The following is a 22336-nucleotide window of genomic DNA, read 5'->3' on the forward strand; positions in this document are numbered from 1 at the left end:
ACGTGGTTCCCCAGATGGTACAGCAGAACTGGAGGTGGACTCCTGTGATTCCTGCCCTCTGACACTGGATCCCTTTGGCGGCCGTTTCCTGGGGCGTCCTGGCCTAGATGGGCCAGGCTGCGGCCCGGGCGACTGGGATGGCGAGCTGCCAGCCTGTCCTGCCCGTTGCCCACCCGATGCACCTGGGACGGAAGGGGGGGAGTCCGAGGTGTTGCGGTGTACCGGACCTCCCTACAGAGGGAGCCGGGACGGACCACACCACCTCCTCCTCCCTCTGGGTGCCCGATGGCCCCCAGGCCTCTACATGGGTGGGGGATGCGAACGGACTGGCCATCCGACGCGCCCCCGACATCTGGCGCTGCCAGTCCTGGAGGCCCGTGCTGGTATCGACAGGGGTCTGCAGGTTTGCAGCCATGGAGCCCAGGGGGTTGTCGAACCCTGTCTGCGACAGTGCGACGCCAGCTCGCACATGGCCACTGGCGCCGATGCCCTCAGCGATGGCCTGCTGAGACTGGGCCATGGCCTGCTGAGACTGGGCCATGGCCTGCTGAGACTGGGCCATGGCCTGCTGAGACTGGGCCATGGCCTGCTGAGACTGGGCCATGGCCTGCTGAGACTGGGCCATGGCCTGCTGAGACTGGGCCATGGCCTGCTGAGACTGGGCCATGGCCTGCTGAGACTGGGCCATGGCCTGCTGAGACTGGGCCATGGCCTGCTGAGACTGGCTATGGCGTTGAGCGCCTCTGCCATCTGGCGCTGGCACTGGCTCATGGCCTCCTGTGAGAGGGCAGCCATTTCCTGGGCCACAGACGCCGCCTGCACGGAAGGCCCCAGGCCTCGCAAACCGTTCCCCATGTCTGACACCGTCGCACCCATTGCCTCCACCGCGGACGCCACCCGTGCGGTGTCAGCCTGGGTGGCACGCATGACCGGGACCACTCCCAGCTCCTGGACGCGGGTGGACTCCTCCACCTGCGACCGCAGCCGCCGCAAGCCACCCGTCACCCTATTCGCTCGTCTCCGTGTCGGTGGTTGCATCGGATCTATGTGTGGGTATGGTAACTGCAGGAACCCGGGATCCATCTGGGCGGCAGATGTTCGCTTGGCCTGGGCTGCCCTCCGACCGCCCGGTCCCTCTGCTGCTCCTACCTCCACCTGCTGTACCGGGACGGCTGTGTTGTGCGCACCAGTGAGTGTACCAGACGCCTCATCACTAAAGTGCCCAACCGTGGTGAGTGTTCTGCGATGGTGCAGGGTGTTGGTGACAGCAGTGGCGTTGTGTCGTGCTCTTCGTCCCACTCTGAGTCCATGGCACTTTGGGGTGGGGGTTCGTCTCCACCCATCCACTCTGAGTCACTGTCCGGTATTTCGCTGTCCCGGGTAGTGCTGTCCCGGGTAGTGCTGTCCCGGGTAGTGCTGTCCCGGGTAGTGCTGTCCCGGGTAGTGCTGTCCCGGGTAGTGCTGTCCCGGGTAGGGCTGTCCCGGGTAGGGCTGTCCCGGGTAGGCTGTCCCGGGTAGGGCTGTCCGGGTAGGGCTGTCCCGGGTAGGCTGTCCCGGGTAGGGCTGTCCCGGGTAGGGCTGTCCCGGGTAGGGCTGTCCGGGTAGGGCTGTCCGGGTAGGGCTGTCCCGGGTAGGGCTGTCCCGGGTAGGGCTGTCCCGGGTAGGGCTGTCCGGGTAGGGCTGTCCCGGGTAGGGCTGTCCCGGGTAGGGCTGTCGTGGCTCGGATGTGACGGGGGCCTGTGGCTGCCCCCCTCATCGCTGGGTGGTCGCTCCCGCACGTGACGGGGGTGTCGTCTCCCTGTTGCTCCAGGTCTCTCCGTCTCCTGTGGTGTGCGAGGGGCATCCTGCGGGCGTCGCATGCTGGAGGGTCCGGGTCTCTCCGTCTCCCGTGGTCTCCGAGGGGCATCCTGCGGGCGTCGCATGCTGGAGGGTGCGGGTCTCTCCGTCTCCCGTGGTCTCCGAGGGGCATCCTGCGGGCGTCGCATGCTGGAGGGTGCGGGTCTCTCCGTCCCCTGTGGTCTCCGAGGGGCATCCTGCGGGCGGTCTGCATCTGCGGGGATGGGTGCTTGGACGTTTGGTCCTGCGATACACAATGAAGCATGCATGGTTAGACATCAGGCAGTGATCAGGTGATACGGGGGAGGGGGGTATAGGGAGGGGGATATGGGACGGGCTGTTGGTGGCTCACTTGCTCGTGGGGCCCCGACCTCTGCATCAGCAACCTCCCGGTCCTCAGGTCCGCCAGCCAGTTCCAGGGCCCTTTCCTCGTGTACGGTCAGTGGCCTCTCCTCAGCGGGCCCTCCTCCAGTCCTCACATGCTCCCTATTGTTGTGTGCGCGCTTCTCCTGGGGGGGGGGGGGGGGGTGGCAGGGGTAAAATGCAACAGTGTTAGGCAGGTATATGAATGCACGCCATCGGTTGCGCGTGCATTGCAGAGGTTAAGGTTAGGGCTGGATTCACTTGGGATATGGGGGAGGGGGGATATGGGGGAGGGGGGATATGGGGATATGGGGGAGGGGGGATATGGGGGATAGGGGGGATATGGGGGAGGGGGGATATGGGGGAGGGGGGATATGGGGTGAGGGGGGGATATGGGGGTGGGGGGGATATGGGGAGGCTCACCCTGCCTGCTCTGACGAGGTCGTTCACCTTCTTGTGGCACTGGGTGCCTGTCCGTGGTGTTAGGGCCACAGCGGTGACGGCCTCTGCCACCTCCCTCCACAGACGCCGGCTGTGGCGTGGGGCAACTCTGCGGCCGTGCCCGGGATACAGGGCGTCCCTCCTCTGCTCCACCGCGTCCAGGAGCGCCTCCACATCGCGTGACTCGAACCTCGGGGCTGAGCGACGGCCAGCCATCAAGCCGGGTGTTGCGGTCGGCTGTTCCGGTCGGGTGGGGGGGAGCTGCGCGGCCTTATGAGCCGTCACGCCGTGCAGCGCGTATGACGCTGCACGGCGTGAACCACTGCGCAAGCACGGATCCCGTTACGTCGCTGCTAGCCCATTTCGGGCCGCAGACTATCGGCCCATTTTATGACGTGACGCAAGTGGGATTTGCGCCGTTTTTTGCGCCAATCGGCGGACTTTCCGCCGATAATGGAGAATTTCGCCCCATGTATCAACCCACCCACGGCCATGTACTCCAAGACCTCCATCATTATCACCTCACACCCCTCTGTTTAGTACAGGTTTTGTTAGCATGGGCTTATAGAACATAGAACAATACAGCGCAGTACAGGCCCTTCGGCCCACGATGCTGCACCGAAACAAAAGCCATCTAACCTACACTATGCCATTATCATCCATATGTTTATCCAATAACTTTTAAATGCCCTCAATGTTGGCGAGTTCACTACTGTAGCAGGTAGGGCATTCCACGGCCTCACTACTCTTTGCGTAAAGAACCTACCTCTGACCTCTGTCCTATATCTATTACCCCTCAGTTTAAAGTCATGTCCCTCGTGCCAGCCATATCCATCCGCGGGAGAAGGCTCTCACTGTCCACCCCTATCCAACCCCCTGATCATTTTGTATGCCTCTATTAAGTCTCCTCTTAACCTTCTTCTCTCCAACGAAAACAACCTCAAGTCCGTCAGCCTTTCCTCATAAGATTTTCCCTCCATACCAGGCAACATCCTGGTAAATCTCCTCTGCACCCGCTCCAAAGCCTCCACGTCCTTCCTATAATGCGGTGACCAGAACTGTACGCAATACTCCAAATGCGGCCGGACCAGAGTTCTGTACAGCTGCAACATGACCTCCCGACTCCGGAACTCAATCCCTCTACCAATAAAGGCCAACACTCCATAGGCCTTCTTCACAACCCTATCAACCTGGGTGGCAACTTTCAGGGATCTATGTACATGGACACCTAGATCCCTCTGCTCAGCCACACTTTCAAGAACTTACCATTAGCCAAATATTCCGCATTCCTGTTATTCCTTCCAAAGTGAATCACCTCACACTTCTCTACATTAAACTCCATTTGCCACCTCTCAGCCCAGCTCTGCAGCTTATCTATATCCCTCTGTAACCTGCTACATCCTTCCACACTATTGACAACACCACCGACTTTAGTATCGTCTGCAAATTTACTCACCCACCCTTCTGCGCCTTCCTCTAGGTCATTGATAAAAATGACAAACAGCACGGCCCCAGAACAGATCCTTGTGGTACTCCACTTGTGACTGTACTCCATTCTGAACATTTCCATCAACCACCACCCTCTGTCTTCTTTCAGCTAGCCAATTTCTGATCCACATCTCTAAATCACCCTCAATCCCAGCCTCCGTATTTTTTGCAATAGCCTACCGTGGGGAACCTTATCAAACGCTTTGCTGAATCCATATACACCACATCAACTGCTCTACCCTCGTCTACCTGTTCAGTCACCTTCTCAAAGAACTCAATAAGGTTTGTGAGGCATGACCTACCCTTCACAAAGCCATGCTGACTATCCCTGATCATATTATTCCTATCTAGATGATTATAAATCTTGTCCCTTATAATCCCCTCCAAGACTTTACCCACTACAGACGTGAGGCTCACCGGTCTATAGTTGCCGGGGTTGTCTCTGCTCCCCTTTTTGAACAAAGGAACACATTTGCTGTCCTCCAGTCTCTGGCACTATTCCTGTAGCCAATGATGACATAAAAATCAAAGCCAAAGGTCCAGCAATCTCTTCCCTGGCCTCCCATAGAATCCTAGGATAAATCCCATCAGGTCCCGGGGACTTATCTATTTTCAGCCTGTCCAGAATTGCCAACACCTCTTCCCTACGTACCTCAATGCCATCTATTCTATTAGCCTGGGGCTCAGCATTCTCCTCCACAACATTATCTTTTTCCTGAGTGAATACTGACGAAAAATATTCATTTAGTATCTCGCCTATCTCTTCAGACTCCACACACAATTTCCCATCCCTGTCCTTGACTGGTCCTACTCTTTCCCTAGTCATTCGCTTATTCCTGACATACCTATAGAAAGCTTTTGGGTTTTCCTTGATCCTTCCTGCCAAATACTTCTCATGTCCCCTCCTTGCTCGTCTTAGCTCTCTCTTTAGATCCTTCCTCGCTACCTTGTAACTATCCATCGCCCCAACCGAAACTTCACACTTCATCTTCACATAGGCCTTCTTCTTCCTCTTAACAAGAGATTCCACTTCCTTGGTAAACCACGGTTCCCTCGCTCGACGCCTTCCTCCCTGTCTGACCGGTACATACTTATCAAGAACACGCAGTAGCTGATCCTTGAACAAGCCCCACTTATCCAGTGTGCCCAACACTTGCAGCCTACTTCTCCACCTTATCCCCCCAAGTCACGTCTAATGGCATCATAATTGCCCTTCCCCCAGCTATAACTCTTGCCCTGCGGTGTATACTTATCCCTTTCCATCATTAACGTAAACGTCACCGAAATTGTGGTCACTGTCCCCAAAGTGCTCTCCTACCTCCAAATCCAACACCTGGCCTGGTTCATTACCCAAAACCAAATCCAACGTGGCCTCGCCTCTTGTTGGCCTGTCGACATATTGTTTCAGGAAACCCTCCTGCACACACTGTACAAAAAACGACCCATCTATTGTACTCGAACTATATATTTTCCAGTCAATATTTGGAAAGTTAAAGTCTCCCATAATAACTACCCTGTTACTTTCGCTCATATCCAGAATCATCTTCGCCATCCTTTCCTCTACATCCCTAGAACTATTAGGAGGCCTATAAAAAACTCCCAACAGGGTGACCTCTCCTTTCCTGTTTCTAACTTCAGCCAATACTACCTCGAAGAAGAGTCCCCATCTAGCATCCTCTCCGCCACCGTAATACTGCTCTTGACTAGCAGCGCCACACCTCCCCCTCTTTTGCCTCCTTCTCTGAGCTTATTAAAACACCTAAACCCCGGAACCTGCAACATCCATTCCTGTCCCTGCTCTATCCATGTCTCCGAAATGGCCACAACATCGAAGTCCCAGGTACCAACCCACGCTGCCAGTTCCCCTACCTTGTTTCGTATACTCCTGGCATTGAAGTAGACACACTTCAAACCACCTACCTGAACGCTGGCCCCCTCCTGCGACGTCAAATCTGTGCTCCTGACCTCTATACTCTCATTCTCCCTTACCCTAAAACTACAATCCAGGTTCCCATGCCCCTGCTGCATTAGTTTAAACCCCCCCAAAGAGCACTAACAAATCTCCCCCCCCAGATATTTGTGCCCCTCAGGTTCAGATGTAGACCATCCTGTCTGTAGAGGTCCCACCTTCCCAGAAAGAGCCCCAGTTATCCAAAAATCTGAAACCCTCCCGCCTGCACCATCCCTGTAGCCACGTGTTTAAATGCTCTCTCTCCCTATTCCTCATCTCACTATCACGTGGCACGGGCAACAACCAGAGATAACAACTCTGTTTGTTCTAGTTCTGAGCTTCCATCCTAGCTCCCTGAAAGCCTGCCTGACATCCTTGTCCCCTTTCCTACCTATGTCGTTGGTGCCAATGTGGACCACGACTTGGGGCTGCTCCCCCTCCCCCCTAAGGACCCGGAAAACACGATCCGAGACATCACGTACCCTTGCACCTGGGAGGCAACATACCAACGTGAGTCTCTCACGCTCCCACAAAATCTCCTATCTGTGCCCTGACTATAGAGTCCCCAATTACTAATGCTCTGCTCCTCTCCCCCCTTCCCTTCTGAGCAACAGGGACAGACTCCGTGCCAGAGGCCCGTACCCCATGGCTTACCCCTGGTAAGCCCCCCCCCCCACAAGTATCCAAAGCGGTATACTTGTTTCTCAGGGGAACGACCGCAGGGGATCCCTGCACTGACTGTTTTTTCCCAGTCCCTCTTACAGTTACCCACCTATCTCCAATCTTTGGTGTAACTAATTCCCTGAAGCTGCTATCTATGACCCCTTCTGCTCCCGAATGATCCGAAGTTCTTCAACTCCAGCTCCAGTTCCCTAACTCGATCTTGGAGGAGCTGGAGATGGCAGCACTTCCTGCAGGTAAAATCAGCAGGGACACTAACTGCATCCCTCACCTCAAACATCCTGCAGGAGGAACATTGCACTGCCTTCCCTGCCATTCCTCTAACTTTCTACCAAGATCTGGCTAACAACTAAATTAAATTTTTATAAAAAATAATAATAATATAATATAAATATGGTACTTACCTCAGACCAATGGGTTTTATTATTAGGTTAGAGGAGGAGGGCGGGTGGGAGACACTACACGTGTAGTGTCTCGGGTTTCCTCTCCAATAACCCTACGCTGGATGACACAATTGGCCATCATTGGCAAAAGCAAGCTCAGCATTGGCAGGCTCACCCACAGACTTTGGAAAGAGCGTGGAGTTTATCACAACATAGATCACGCGCTGGATTCTCCGTTTCAGCCGCTAAGTGGAGCATGTGTGGTCTTCTCTGATCAGAAAATCTGCGTGAAACTCTCCAATTCCAGGACTCTCACCGCCGGCGGGTGAAATTCCAGTTCCCGCGTTGCAAACGGCTGGAGAATGCCCGGGTCCCATCACCCGCCATCCATGACCCCACAGCCCACCCCCTGGCCACACCCCACCAGTCCCCCCAGGCCCCCGGTCAGCGGCATGGATCCTGGCCGAGTGTGGCGGTGCTGGACACAGTCAGCAGCTGCCGCGGCAGGTTCCAGCACGGCTGAGACCACATGTGTCCCGCGCCATCAGGAACTCTGCCATGGGGGGCACAGCATTTCAGGAGGGCTGGCCGATGACGCGGCAACGCCGTTGCAGCGGCGCTCGACTTAATGACGCCATTTTGGAGGGGGCGGAGCATGGCTGACCGCGCCAGCCATAATTTAGTCATCGGAGTCGATTCTCCAACCAATTGCTGATTACAAATCTTGGAGTCGGGCAACGGAGAATCCCGCCCCACGTCTACCTTGCAGTGGCTCTTTTTCAGTGTGACACTTGGACAACCTACGAGCATCACACAAAGCAACTAGGAACATTCCATCTTCCCTCTGAGATTTATTGCAACATCAGGTGAGTGGATAAAATCCCCAACACCTAAGTATATAAGTGAACAAAGAAATGTACAAGACAGGAACAGGCCCTTCAGCCCTCCAAGTCTGCGCCGACCATGCTGCTTCTACACTTCCGGGTTCCGTATCCCTCTATTCCCACCCTATTTGTATTTGTCAGATGCCCCTTAAACGTCACTATCGTCCCTGCTTCCCACCACCTCCTCCGGTAGCGAGTTCCAGGCACCCCACTACCCTCTGTGTTTTTTTTTTAAACTTGCCTCGTCCATCTCCTCTAAACCTTGCCCCTCGCACCTTAAACAAAGCTAAATACCTAGCATCAAAAGTATGTTCATCAAAGCTCAGCTTCTTTCGGGTTGGTCATGTGGTTTACATAGATGGTTCCCCCATAAATCCTGCAAAGGCAGTTAGCTGAATATAAGAACCCGCATCATAGATTGTCCCAAACAGACTAGACAGACGCAAAGTCTCTGTCATCGAGTGATTTCAACAGCAGAGTACCTTCAGGACGAGAGCGCACTGCAAAGCCAATCTCACCAAACGTGACTTCATCTGCAGTATTTGTAATCACTAATACAAATTTAGACTTGGCCTAACATCACGTGAGATTGCATCAATATACTGTAAACTGGTCTTTTTAACTTGCTGAATACTCCATCCGTCGAAGTGATGGAAGAGTCCATTAAGCCATCGGTATAAACTTGTGCTAGAAACATAGAAACATCCCGCGCGAACTGGGCACCACGGGATCTGCGCATGCACAGTGGCACCGGCGCAAACGCACACATGCGTGATGGCCTCCTTTAACACGCTGGCCCCGATGCAACATGGCGCAGGAGTACAGGGGCCGGCATGCAGGAAAAGGGGCTGGGGGACAGGGAGGCAAGCCTGCCGATCGGTGGGCCCCGATCGTGGGCCAGGCTGCATCGGAGCACCCCCCCCCCCCCCCCACCCACACACCCCACAGGCCGCCACCCGACCCTGGCACACACAGTTACCGCCGGCTGTGAGCAGGTGTGGACGGTGTGGTGATATGCATCACTGTAGATACACAAGCGGTTAATGTAAATACACTAGGACTGAGTAAACACTAGAGGGAGCACCAGAGACATCATGACACACAGACATTCAACCAATAGGTCAGTAAGATAGGACACGACCAATAGGGCAACCAGAGGTGACACTACCACAAGAGGGCTACCCATTTAAAAGGACAGGGCACACATGCTGTTTCTCTTTCCAGAGGCGACACTCTGAGACATCGGGGCAGATCAGAAGCATCATACCCACCGCATGGATTAGAGCAGACTGGTTAGTTAGACTGAGTTACTATGGCAAGATTAGCAGGAGAGTCTAAGTCGAGCAGGAGAATTGTTAACTGTTCAATAAACCTATCTCCAAGTCTGAACATTCCTTTGTCAGAGTATACATCAAGGAAGCAGCTTATGCTACATGAAGAAGCATAATGCAACATGGTACCAGTAGTAGCCTGTTGAATCTATATAGTTCAACTCAACATATCCGTGACTACCAGCCACAGCACCCAGGCAAGATGTTTGAGATTCCGGTTCCACAGCAGCTCGGGTACCACGGCAATCTCTGTGCAAACTGGCGTGCGTTCAGGCAGAGATTCGAGATCTACCTGGTAGCGTCTGATCTAGATGGCGTGGCGGATGCAGAGAAAATAAAGCTTCTGCTCACTATTGGGGGTGCAAGTGCAGTAGAAATCTTCAAGACCTTCAAGTACTCCAAAGGGCAAGACAAGAGAGACTTCCAGGCAGTCCTGGACAAGTTTCATGAATACTGCGAGGAAAACACAAGAGAGAATGGTAAAAGAGGCGCCAATACTCATCACGAGGCGAAGGTGGGCCTGCAAATGCAGAAAACGCCAATTTTGATTGGCAGCCACCTTGGGAAAGGAGCCGCACATGCGCAGTTCCCCAAAAGAAACGTACTGGCAAAAGTGTTTTGCGCATTGTTGCGCAAAAAGCGCACAGAACATGAAGGTCCGTTTCGCGCATGCGCAGTTGCAAAAAGAGCGCAAAGTAAAGGAAAAGCGATCTGCGCGTGCGCGATCCATTCCTACGCTCTACGTCACAAGCGTCATGACGTTAGAGGCCTCCGACCACGTCCACTAAAAGGGGAAATGTCCCAAAACAGTTTTTTTTTTTAAATAAAAAATTTAAGCCGGAAAACACAATTCTTTCACCTGGAACGACAGCACAATGCCTGAACTTCAGCCAATAGCTTAAAGTAGCCGCCACAGAACCCTGCAACAAGCAGTTAGCACTTCCCTAAGAGATGATTTAGTCCTTGAAGACTACGACTCAGACGTTGATTACTATTTTGGACATCGCGAGCACAATGACAGCTCTGACACAAAACGTGATGATATGGTCCTTGAAGACTACGACTCAGTACCAAATATGTACCGCAACGAGATGTGTTGTACAGTAAAGAACCCGACACAGACATGGACGAGTTCTTCGGATTTGAAGATCCTCAGCCCAGCACAGGCAACATCCAAACCCAGAAGTACAGGATTCTGCTGCGGCCTGACGCCAAGAGACAGAGAGCGGTACAAGCCCACAGAGAGCGGCCTGACGCCACACCAGTGGTCCACGCACGACGATCAGTGCTCCACGCACCACGAAGAGTCCCCGACTCCACACAAAGTGATGACAGAGTCCACAGTGAGACCACTGCACGCCTCCACACAGAAAGACTCCACAGCGAGACCACTGCACAACTCGTTGAGAGCGCACAGATCGACTCCACAGCGAGACCACTGCATGACTCCACGATGGAAGCAACACAAGACTCCAGAGTGCAGTCCTTTCATGAATAAGACCATGAAGGTCTAGCAACCTTATCTGAGCAACCAGCAGCAGATGATGCAAGTCTGCCACGCTCAAGTGCACAGCAAGAAGACTATGACAGTCTACCCAGATTATTTGAGCCACCAGAAGAAGACTGACAGTCTACCCAGCTCAATTAACCGACAAGAAGACACAGAAGGTCTTCCCACTATATGTGCGACAAGTGACGAAGGCATTGCAATTCCCATACAGGATGTGCCACATGACAGCGAGACTGACTGTTCTCCGCTAGTATGTACAGAGGCACTCGACAATCAAAGTGAGGCTACTAGTGACTCCAGTGACACCACGTTAATTCAAACCTCATCCACTCGAGCCTCTCCACAAGAAAATGCATTCCTGAACGTTTTGACTCCGGACGGGGAGCATCAAGACTCCTCCGATGATTCAAGTGACACCTCCGATGATTCAAGTGTCACTTCAGATGATTCAAGTGAACCTGAAATGACTCCAGATGGGGAGTGTCAAGAAACCAAAGCTGATTCAGGTGAACCAGAAAGGACTCCAGACGTGGAGCATCAACAAGCCAAAGATGATTCCAGTGAACCGGATATGACTCCAGACGGGGAGCGCCGAGGAATCGGAGATGGCATGCTCAATGAAACAGCAGATGCCACAAAGGACACTGACACAAGTAACTTTGTGAAGGACTCTAATTCTCCATTCCATGTGGTAATTGAGCGCAACAAACACAACAACAAAACCTACAACAACCAGAAGCGTACCAAAGGCACCAACGTCAACAACCAGCATGACAAAAACAACAACAATGGAACAACGACTGTTATGACATGGTACAACTCTGCACCTGCAGGACAATGTAACAGCACAGCTCCTAACACTGGCAAGAGTACAGCCATGCCATAGCATGACGGCAAATCTCAAGCAAACCAGCTTTCAAGGCAGATGACATACTGCATCAATATCGCAATCACAAGAAACAGTCCAGGTTGGATGACACATTACATACTACATCGCTACCACAAGCATAGGAAAAAAAAAAGTCCAAATCAGACAGCGAAGTGCTTTGACCATTTGCACATCTCCTGATCACTTCTTGGTTCCTTAAGCACAGGGACACCAACGGCATTCACAAGGAAATGTCAGCATCAACATCGACACTTCAATAACAAAACAAGAAAGCCACTCGACCATGTTAATTCATGAACTTTGAACTCGTACATATTATTTGGTATTGTATAATCATCACTGTCATCATCATTTGTACATGCCATCACTTATCTACCTATTTTGTTCAATTTTCTTTAACCATGTACAGAAAATATGTAACCCGAAAAAAGAGGGGATGTGGTGATATGCATCACTGTAGATACAGAGTTAATGTAAATACACTAGGACTAAGTAAACACTAGAGGGAGCACCAGAGACATCATGACACACAGACATTCAACCAATAGGTCAGTAAGATAGGACACGACCAATGGGCAGTCAAGTCACACCCAGAGGTGACACTACCACCAGGGGGCTACCCATATAAAAGGACAGGGTACACATGCTCTTTCTCTTTCCATAGTCGACACTCAGAGACACAGGGGCAGATCAGGAAGCATCACACCCACCACATGGATTACAGCAGACTGGTTAATTAGATTGAGTTACTATAGTAAGAACAGCAGGAGAGTCGAACTCATGTAGGAGAATTATTAACTGTTCAATACTCCCAGTCTGAACCTTCCTTTGTCAGCGTATACATCAAGGAAGCAGCTTATGCTACATGAAGAAGCATAACACAACAGACGGCGCCAGCGAGACTCAACATTTTAACTACGGCCCATCCCGAGCCGAGAATCGGCGGGCCCGCCGTGTGGAGTGGCCCGTGACCGGCATCTCGCCAACCACGTCAGCGCCAGTGGCGCTGATTCTCTGCTCTGCGGAGAATTGCATGCTGGCGTCGTCGGTGGGGGGGGGGGGGGCGGTCGTAGCCTGGTCGCGGGGATTCTCCGGCCTGGCCCCGGGCTGAGAAAATCCCGCCCCCAATGCCTTGGATATTTATGTATCTATTTACCGATTTGTTATTCATAGTTGAAGTTGATAAATTCTCCTTTTACAGGTATAGTTAATCTTGCAAAATTCAGAAAATGTGTCTTGCAACCTAATACTTTTAAAAATATATTTCTTATTAGGCATTTCAAATTTTTTACAATTTTTTTAAAAATCAGAGCAAAACAGGTACAGAACATAATAAGAACTAGACCAAACAAGGGGACAAGCAAGAACAGTGTACTTGGGGAACCAGCACCTCCCTAGTTTAAAAATAAAATTAATTCAACGACGAATGAAAAATTTGAGTTGGGGAAAGGAAGAACGGTTCAGGACGTAGTGTGATATCAAGACTAACAAAATGGGATGCAATAGAGAATGGAAATCCCAACAGGAGTGTCAGCCAAGGTGGAGCCTGTGCATTGAAGATGGGGGGGGGGGGGGTCCATACTTTACGAAATTCATCAGACTTGGAGTGGATCAGAGAGGTCAGGATTTCCAGAGGGATGAATTCCATAATTACTCTTTGCCAATTATGGATTGAAGGATTATTGTCACTAATCCAGGAGTATAAGATATTTTTATGAGCTACAAAGGTCAGGACATTGTACAACCTTTTTTCATTAGAATTCTCCCATTTGGAAGACTCAGAATCAGGAACATAGGATTAGACTCTTAAGGTGCTATCAAAATTCCTCTCCAGCTCTCTGACTACACCGTACCAATAGGATTGAATCGTAACACCGGTCCATATAGTTTTGATTAGTGTGTAAGAAAGGTGGGACCTGTGAGGGAGGAAGATGGCCTTTACACTATGGTTATATTTGTATGTACACTGTTTCTTCTGTTACTGTTACAAAATCACAAATACCTCAATAAAATGTTTTATAAAAAAAAACACCGGTCCATAAACAATGAATATAATCACACTCAACTACCAGACGTTTTAGGCACATCAAGGATATAACAGGATCAAACCTGTGTCTGAGACTAGATGTTATATGTTCCTTCAACTGTAAACAACTTGGTGTCATGTGAAGCATCTAATGTCTGAGACTGGGTAATGAACGGGTCATCCAGACTCGCAACGCTAGTCCTGTTCTCTCCCACAGGTACTGTCACACCTGCTGAGATTTTTCCAGCATTTTCTGTTTCTGTTTCAAATTCCAGAATCCGCAGTAACTTGGTTTTATCCTAATGACCTCTGCTTGGGACCACATATTCTTGCTGGGATAATGAACAAAATCACTTAGAATGTTATATCACAAGATTCTTGTTTGATTTAAATCTATTATTGAGGGTTCAGATGGTCTCTGGGAGGCAGAAGGTATTTTATATAATCTATCTTAATTGCTTAAGATCTAGTGCTATGTAGTTTGGCAAATTGAGATTGGATATGGCTAATAGGTTTAGAATCCTGTTCTTATGGGAGTCATTTCAATTTGCAACTTAAATAAATGAGATGAATGACTTCTTCTCTGCTTATTTAAGAATTATGAATTAAACTACCGTAGGACAATAAACCTAGTTTTAACCTAGCGACAAATCTTTTCCTAATTTAGCACTAATTGCCAATTGTGTTAAGGAATCACAGTGGTAGCTTTCATGAAAAATACAAGGCACATTACTGCACTGGAGGCTGCTGTTTTAATTCTCTCATAAGGTCCATTAATGGGACAGCCTAACCTCGTGCAGATTGATCTCTGCTCTGTAGCCCTATAATTTATGCATTAACCTGGTCCCTGTGCACTTTTTAAAGATTAATAGAAAAACTGGTAATGTGCGAAACTGAAATGTAAATACAAAATGCTAGGTATATACAGCAGGTCCATCCACGGAGGAAAGAAATGCAGGTTAACTTTGCAGGATGAGACCACATCTTCTAACGCTTCTCTCTCCTTTACCCCAAAGCCACTTCACATAAAGCACCATAAGCAAACAGTATACATTTCATTTTCACGGAACTAGGTAAAAGTGGCTCTACCTCCTATAACCTGACTGCAAAAAAGGAATTTGCTTCTTACTATTGAACATGTAATTTAAAATTCCAAGGACACAATGGAAGCAACACAAAGGTAGGTTGGAGGGATCATTTTTGAAATAAATTCTTGGGATTTGTGCATCACTGGCTAGGCCAGCATTTATTGCCCATTCCTAATTGCCCTCATGAAGGTGGTGGTGTGCTGTTTTCTTAAACCTCATCCTCACCAAACTGCCTCCCGCAGGTGCATCTGTCCATGACTGTATCAGTAGGAGTGACCAGTGCACAGTCCTTGTGGAGGCGAAGCCCCACTTCACATTGAGGATACCCTCTATGAGGCTAAATGGGATACATTACCCTGGGCCTCTGGATTACTGATCCAAGACCATACCACTTTGCTACTGCCTCTTCTCATGGCAGGCCATATTTGTCCAGAGACCTTAAAAGAGGAATTGAAGGGCATTTGTACATGCCTAACTTTTAGAAAGTATTGCAGGCAGAGACTTGATTTGGAATTGTCCCCGGATGGTATAAGTGAACATATAAAGCTCAAGCATATAGAATTAGAGAGGGTAGGCTGTTTTAGTTTTCTGGATTTTGAAAGGTACATTGGGTAGACTTCCCATGATTTCTTTTAAAATATCAATAATTCTGAAATACACATTTGGTATAAGCAAACAGGCGGCTGGGAAAACCAATATAGTTGCTGCAAAAAACTCAGAAATGTATTTTTATGATGGAGCTAGTTTTTGGTTATGTTTCTAATCAAAAAGCAATATAGTGATGGTGGGAGAATTTTCCATGTTAAAAATAAGTTGGGTTTTTTTGTCATCGGATTCTCTCACTGCACATTTTTTGCTGGGAGAAACTGAGGCCTTCATTCTATCTAAATATATATAACAATTTTGGGATAAATGTAATATTATTGTGAAATGTAATTTTAAGCTTATAAATTGCCGGCTGCAGTGAGGAAAAATGAGGCATTTAAAAATAATTTCACCAGTCATGCGTCTTTCACATCAGTTCTTTTGACTTAAAGTTTTATGCCAAAGGATTTGATGATTATTAATTTTCTAATTGGTTTCTTACTGTTCGTTCATTGAGTCCCATCCCTTCAGATTTTCTGTTGTTTTAGGTTGAATCAAATAACAAATGTATACTCAGCATAAAACTTAACACACTAGTTGGCTTTCCATGACTTTTAGCCATAGAGATATAATGGGCGGGATTCTCCATTCCGGAGACTTGTGTTGACGCCGATGCAGAATTCGTGGACTTTCACGACTGCAAAACTGGCACCGAACCTGGACCGATTCAGCAACCGTGGAGGGGTTAGCACCGGGGCCACATGAAACACAATCGATTCCAATGAGAAACGGTGTGGGATTCGCCGGGTCCGTGATTGACACTTGGGAGGTTGGCAAGCTGCAGCTACATATACACATTACAATCCCCACACACACTCATCTCAACCAAATGGCACTGGTTGTGCTGGAGCGTGTGCATACAGCTGTTGGGTCAGCTGGGGCCAACAGGCACCTAGGGGGGTGGCCTGGGGGGGACACCCACTCATCTCAACCAAATGGCACTGGTTGTGCAGGAGCGCGCGCATACAGCTGTTGGGTCAGCTGGGGCCAACAGGCACCTAGGGGGGTGGCCTGGGGGGACACCTATGTGACCCGTAGCCTTAAGTTCACAGTGGACTATCAGCACAGCTGCATGGCTGCCTTTCTGGTTGGGGCAATGGTGTTCTGTGCCCGACCCCACAGCTCACCTCCTGGCCACCCCCCCTGCTATTCCCCTCAGCCCTGGCAAAAGACCCCCGGCCAGAGACCCAACAGTCAGCAAACTATGGCGATGTTGGATGCTTTCTGTAACCCCTCCCTCTCCCTCAGCAGCTATAATGTTGGTTTCACGATTTTTTTAAAGCAGAAGTGAACCATGCCGTCGGGAACCCGGCCAATCGGAGGCAGAAAATTGCAGAGCTCCCGGAGAATAATGGGTCGGGCCCGCTAATGTTATGCAAATGGTGTTTACTGTGTGTGCGTTCCGGACCGCATTGACTCCGTTGTTGAGGTGATGGAGAATTGTGATTTGGTGTCAAATCAGCACCCACTGCGATTTCGACATCGGAACTATTCTCTGCCCAACCGCGTTTCATGATTTTGGCGTTGGCCAACGGAGAATCCCGCCCCCTAACTTCCGGGTTCCCCTGCGTTGCGTTTGGGGGATACCACGATGATGCACTGGGAAATCCCTCTAGGAGGTTTACACATCCCAGCAATTGACCAGAAGCGGTAACTTCCTCTGGACAAATGCGCTGGGCTGGGAACCATACGACAGAAGCAATTTAAATTGCTAACTTTGGATAGTTCTGCCAGTTTTATCCTGTTGAAAGAGTTGGAAGGAAAAAAAGCCCTTCTAACTCCAGAGTAGCTGCTTAAACATGCAAACCGAGCCTTGCACAGGACAGACAGCACGCACAAACTATTTCCACCCCCCCCCCCCCACCCCTTCACCTGATCTCTTTCAATGCCCCCCCCCCCCCCTACACACACACCCTCCCAGTCTCTTTCTTGCCTCCCGCCTCCCCCGTCCCTCCCAGTTTCTCCCCGATCGTCTGAACCAATTAACTTTTGAAACTTAGAATTTCTGTGAGGGTAAATCCATCCAGAGTGGCAATCCGACGGAGATTGCCATTCCGAGGAAGTTCCATGCATAGTGTTGACCAGATATCCATTTTAATTTAACAAAACACTCAGAACCATAGACTGCATAAGCTATTATTACAGGAACATGGAAACTTTTAAGAAGAACAGAATAAACTGGAGAATGTGTATGAGAACACTTTTCTTCTGTTTTGACACCGTGGCCACGATTTAGCGACCCCATTGCGCACGGCATGGATCCAGGCGCAAAGAGTGAATTGTGCGCAAACCCCAAATCTGGCTCTGCACCAGCCGCTAAACCTCCCTCGGGTGACACGACTCGCTTCTCTCCCCCCCCCCCGGGCACGTTCTGGATCTCTCCCTCGCTAGGTGACATCCAGAAGTGCATACTTACATGAGCCTAATGGTTTTCAGACTGAGCCTTGGAAACATCACCAGGGTGCCATTTAGTACTGGTCCTCACAAACGTGGTGGACCAGTTGTAACAGCAGCTGGTAGGGTCACCCAGGCCATTTCAGACCTCCGATGGACCACGGCACTCTCCCTACCACCTAGGCACCCTGGCAATGCCACCCTGGTACCCGGTGGCACTGTCGGGGTGCAAGGCTGGCAGTGCGAGGGTGCACCAGTGCCAGGGACCTACCAAGGTTGGCGGTGCTGAGGGGAAGTGGTCAGCAAATCCTTTGGGGGGGGGGTGGGGCAGGGGGAGGAAAGAATGGGGCTGTATTACAGAATGGCACCTCGATCTGCGAGGAGCCTTTAAACTCGCCAGCAGGAAATCATATCTATAATATAGATATTTATAAATAAAAGTTGCTGTTTGAGTGTGGATGGAGAGATTCACAGAATTATGGTTAAATTTTGGACTGATATGGGTTGATGAAAAATAACATTTCTATCTGGGGCACTTGCAGCAAATATTTGTAAGAATGCCAGCTTTTCCTCCCTTCTCCTGCTTGCCAGTTCCATGCAGTTGCCTTTCCTTTACCATCAATTCATTCGTCAATACTTTCTGCCTGCTCGGGGGATGTTTACTCTGCGGAATGCCTCTTGCCTCTACATTGATACGAGACTGTCAGTATTGTCGAGTTAAGTGATTTTATTATCATTTTGGTTTTTTTAAGGTTGATTTGAGCCAATGTTTTATATTCTGCACACTTTACACGTATGACAAAATAAAATATGATTCCTGCAAAGTGCATGATTTTTAAAAAAAGTATGGGTGGGTGTTTTATCAAGATAATTGGTTTATTTGAATCATAAACTTTGGGGGTTGGGTGGGTAGGAGAGGAGAGTCATGCTAGTGATCTGAATTGTCACAGCTGAGGATATCTTCTGTTCTAGTTCTTGTTGTGTTTACAACCCATATGTTGATTTATGGTAACTATTCATTTCAGTTCACATTCTTTCACATCACATTCTTGTCTTTTATTACCTGCTGGGAATTTGTGGTTCAGAGTAAATTGCATTCAGATGGGGAATCCTTTTTGTATAATATTTCTAATCTTGTAAGTTGACATTTGTGTTTAAACTTGTGTAGCTTGTTGGCTGGCACTTAAATCTGCACCGAGCTATTCATGGCACGTGGGCCATGCTGAATCTAATGAGTAAGCATTGATCCAAAGCTGACCCATTGTAACCCGTTTTATTTTTATTGATTTGAGTTATCTGACTTCCATATAAAGAATGGGAAAGCATTGTTGTTTGCTAAATTATTGGGATTTTTTGTTGATGCTTTTTTTTCTATTCTGGGCAGCAGAGTGCACCACTGGGTGTTTGGCAGGCACTAACATCATTTTCAAGACCTTTTTGTTTTTTGCCAATTTCGCAGTCGACCCAAGCAAACCTCTTTCCTTAATAGGGACAGGAGCATGCCATTCAACCTCTCAAATCTGCTTCTTCTCCACCCCTGTCACTCTCCGCCTATTTTCCTTGGTTCTGTAATCCTTTACATACTTACAAAAAATTTCCATCTCCACTCTGATGCTTTCTATGAACATGGCTTCAAACCGTTTCCAATTTTCACTAACCTTTGTGTGAAGAAATGTTTCCTGACATCAACCCTGCCGAACTCTGATTTTCCAATAAAAGGAGTTAATAGAATAGATGTAAATTATCTTAAAACATTTCAAGCCTAGGCTTTGAAACCTGTCCTCCTAATTCAATCATTTCCACACTGAAAAAGGCCACTGGCTCTGTACCCACTCCAGTGGAAATATATTATTATTTTTTGTTTGCCGCTTGTAAACATGACTTTAAACACCGATTTGTGTAGAGATGATCTAACTGCTAATAGTCCTCATCTGAACATACAACAGACTTAATTTTAGGAATGTACAGAAATTTAGATTTCTGACAGATTTCCCACCGAGAAGTCAGCCTGATTTACTGACAGACTTGGTTTCTAGCCTGGCAGGGGACATTTCAGAGTAAGATACAGGACCATAAACCCAATGCCCAGTGATTCTTTGCATGGTGAGGGGAGGGGGTTGCTAAGGTGGGTGTGGTGTAGGAAGCTAGGGGGATCAATGGAAGCTCTCCTCCTCCTCCTGGTCCACAAACAGTGCTGTAATGATGCCAGATTTACAAAGGTGTGGGAAATCCAGTTACCCACTATAAAACCTGTCAGCCTCGTTAACATAACATTCCCACCCCATGAACTACCTCGGTAAAATCTGGAAGTTAGCGGATTAGAGCTGGCGTCCGAACATGTGTTTTCCTGATTTTAAGTCCTACCTGCACTAGTGTTACAGTTCCCCATTTTGGATCAACAGACCCATGAACAGCTCAACAAGTGATGAAGTGTACTAACTTCTTGCTGGACCTAACCCTTTTTCTTTGTCTTTCCAATATGTAACAGCCTTGTTTATATTACAAAAATTATTTTAATAATAGTAGTTTATTTTCAAACAATCAACATAAACTTTCTAAATTGAATTAAATGTTTCTGACATGTGTTTTGTTTCTAACTTTAATGGCCCATAGTGGTTAGCACTGCTGCCTCACAGCGCCAGGGACCCTGGTTCAATTCCGGCCTTGGGTGACTGTGTGAAGTTCGCACATTTTTCCGTGTATGCAAGGGTTTCTTCCAGGTGCTCCGGTTTCTCCCACAGTCCAAAGAAATGCGGGTTAGCTGGATTGGCCAAGCTAAATGCCCCTTACTGTCCAGGGGTGTGCAGATTAGGTTACGAGGATAGAGCGGGGTGGATGGGGGAGTGTACCTGGGTAGAGTGTTCTTTCGAAGGGTCGGTGCATAGGCAATGGGCCGAATGGCTCCCTTCTGCACTGCATGGATTCCAATCTATGATTATCAGAGTATGTAGGAGGTAAATGGGTAAAACAGAAATTATATTCCTATTAATTTTCTAACATCTGTAAGAATGGTTTTGCAAAGCCATGCATTCTGATCACATCACGCATAGTCAGATCTATCCTGATATATTGTTCAATTTAAACCCCAATGATCCAAAGCATTCCTCATATATCAGAAAACACTTGGCACACAAGCTGAAAATTAAACCTGCCGTCATAAAGTGCACCTTGCAACTGAATAATCTGCAATGAAGTGTAGAGTATATTCATCCAGTTACCTGTGCTTGCTTCTGAAGCTTTTGATGCTTTTAATGTCTGAAATAATGCCTATGTTGTCAGTCATTTGTGTTTTATGATCCTGGGTGCGATTTAACGCACAAAAAAAAAGTTCCATTTTAGGCGCACATAGCGGGGTCTTTCTCAGCGCCTGCAGCGCCGATAACAACCTTGCTATCATTTTCCTGGCCTCGTCACGGAAGGCCCCGCTGAAGCCACACTTCGCTCACTTCCTGTACTGACGAGGCCCCCCCCCCCCCACTCAACTACACTGACTTACCTCTTGGAGGGTCTTGAGCAAGTTCCCCTCCCCCCATAACCCGTCTCTTGAGGGCAGGGCATCCCTGTGCTCGATACCTTGGCAATGCCAGCTTGACACCCTGGCAGTGCCCTTGTCAGCCTGGCAGTGCCACCAGGCACCCTGTGCCCAGCTGACACTGCTAGGGTATCTGTGTGGCAGTGGCAAGTTGCTCAGACACCAACGAAGCAATACCAGCGGAAGTGCCAGGGTACCACCCTGCCCAAAGCCCGACCACCCTGGGGCCTCCGATGGCCTGGGAGACCTCCCAGATGTCGTTACTGTGTGGACCAGTGCTAAACGGTGCCAAGGCGAGGTCTCCCAGGTCCGGGTGTTCGTTCCCGGGCCTCTGGAGAATCGGGCACTGGCATATATTTAATATTAGGCTCAATTAAAAATGTTAATCTGGACCTCGTCCAGCGAGGGCGAGATCCAGCTCCCGTGTCTAGCGAGATCCAGCTCGTGAGATCCAGCCCGCGCATGAAGGCTCACGAGATCACGCCCCCTTTTTATTACAGGCTGCTTCAAACTTCCTCTAAATTTTATCATCGTCCCAGAATTAGCAAATGACAGTCAATTCAGATTTATCAGGCCTAATAACTGCCACAAGCACAATATGAAAACCGAGAGAAAACACACGCATAACATTTCAAGCATACCTGGCAGAATAATTTCTCTCAGTTGGAATAATGTTACAAAATGCTCAAGATTTACCCTTGTTTGTCAATTGGACTAGTGCCACAAAATGAATTATTACACTCCTGGTTTCTAATTTCATTGTGGGGTGATATTTAATATAATTTCTGTCCTATCTCATTTACTTTCTTTCAGAATGCAGCAGTATTTAGATGCAGTTCATTTGAAATTGTTTTTGTGAAGCTGAGTCATGGAAAGAAATTCCCTAGTTATCCC

General features: G+C 49.0%; 1 protein-coding gene across 1 annotated transcript in view; it reads left to right on the plus strand.

Moving 5' to 3' along the window:
- Positions 1–22336, plus strand: part of LOC140425849 (ras suppressor protein 1-like) — a 204281-nt gene that overhangs the window by 20219 nt on the left and 161726 nt on the right. The gene's annotated exons all lie outside the window — the stretch shown is intronic.

This window comes from Scyliorhinus torazame, chromosome 6, assembly GCF_047496885.1.
Source record: "Scyliorhinus torazame isolate Kashiwa2021f chromosome 6, sScyTor2.1, whole genome shotgun sequence".
NCBI classification, from domain to species: domain Eukaryota; kingdom Metazoa; phylum Chordata; class Chondrichthyes; order Carcharhiniformes; family Scyliorhinidae; genus Scyliorhinus; species Scyliorhinus torazame.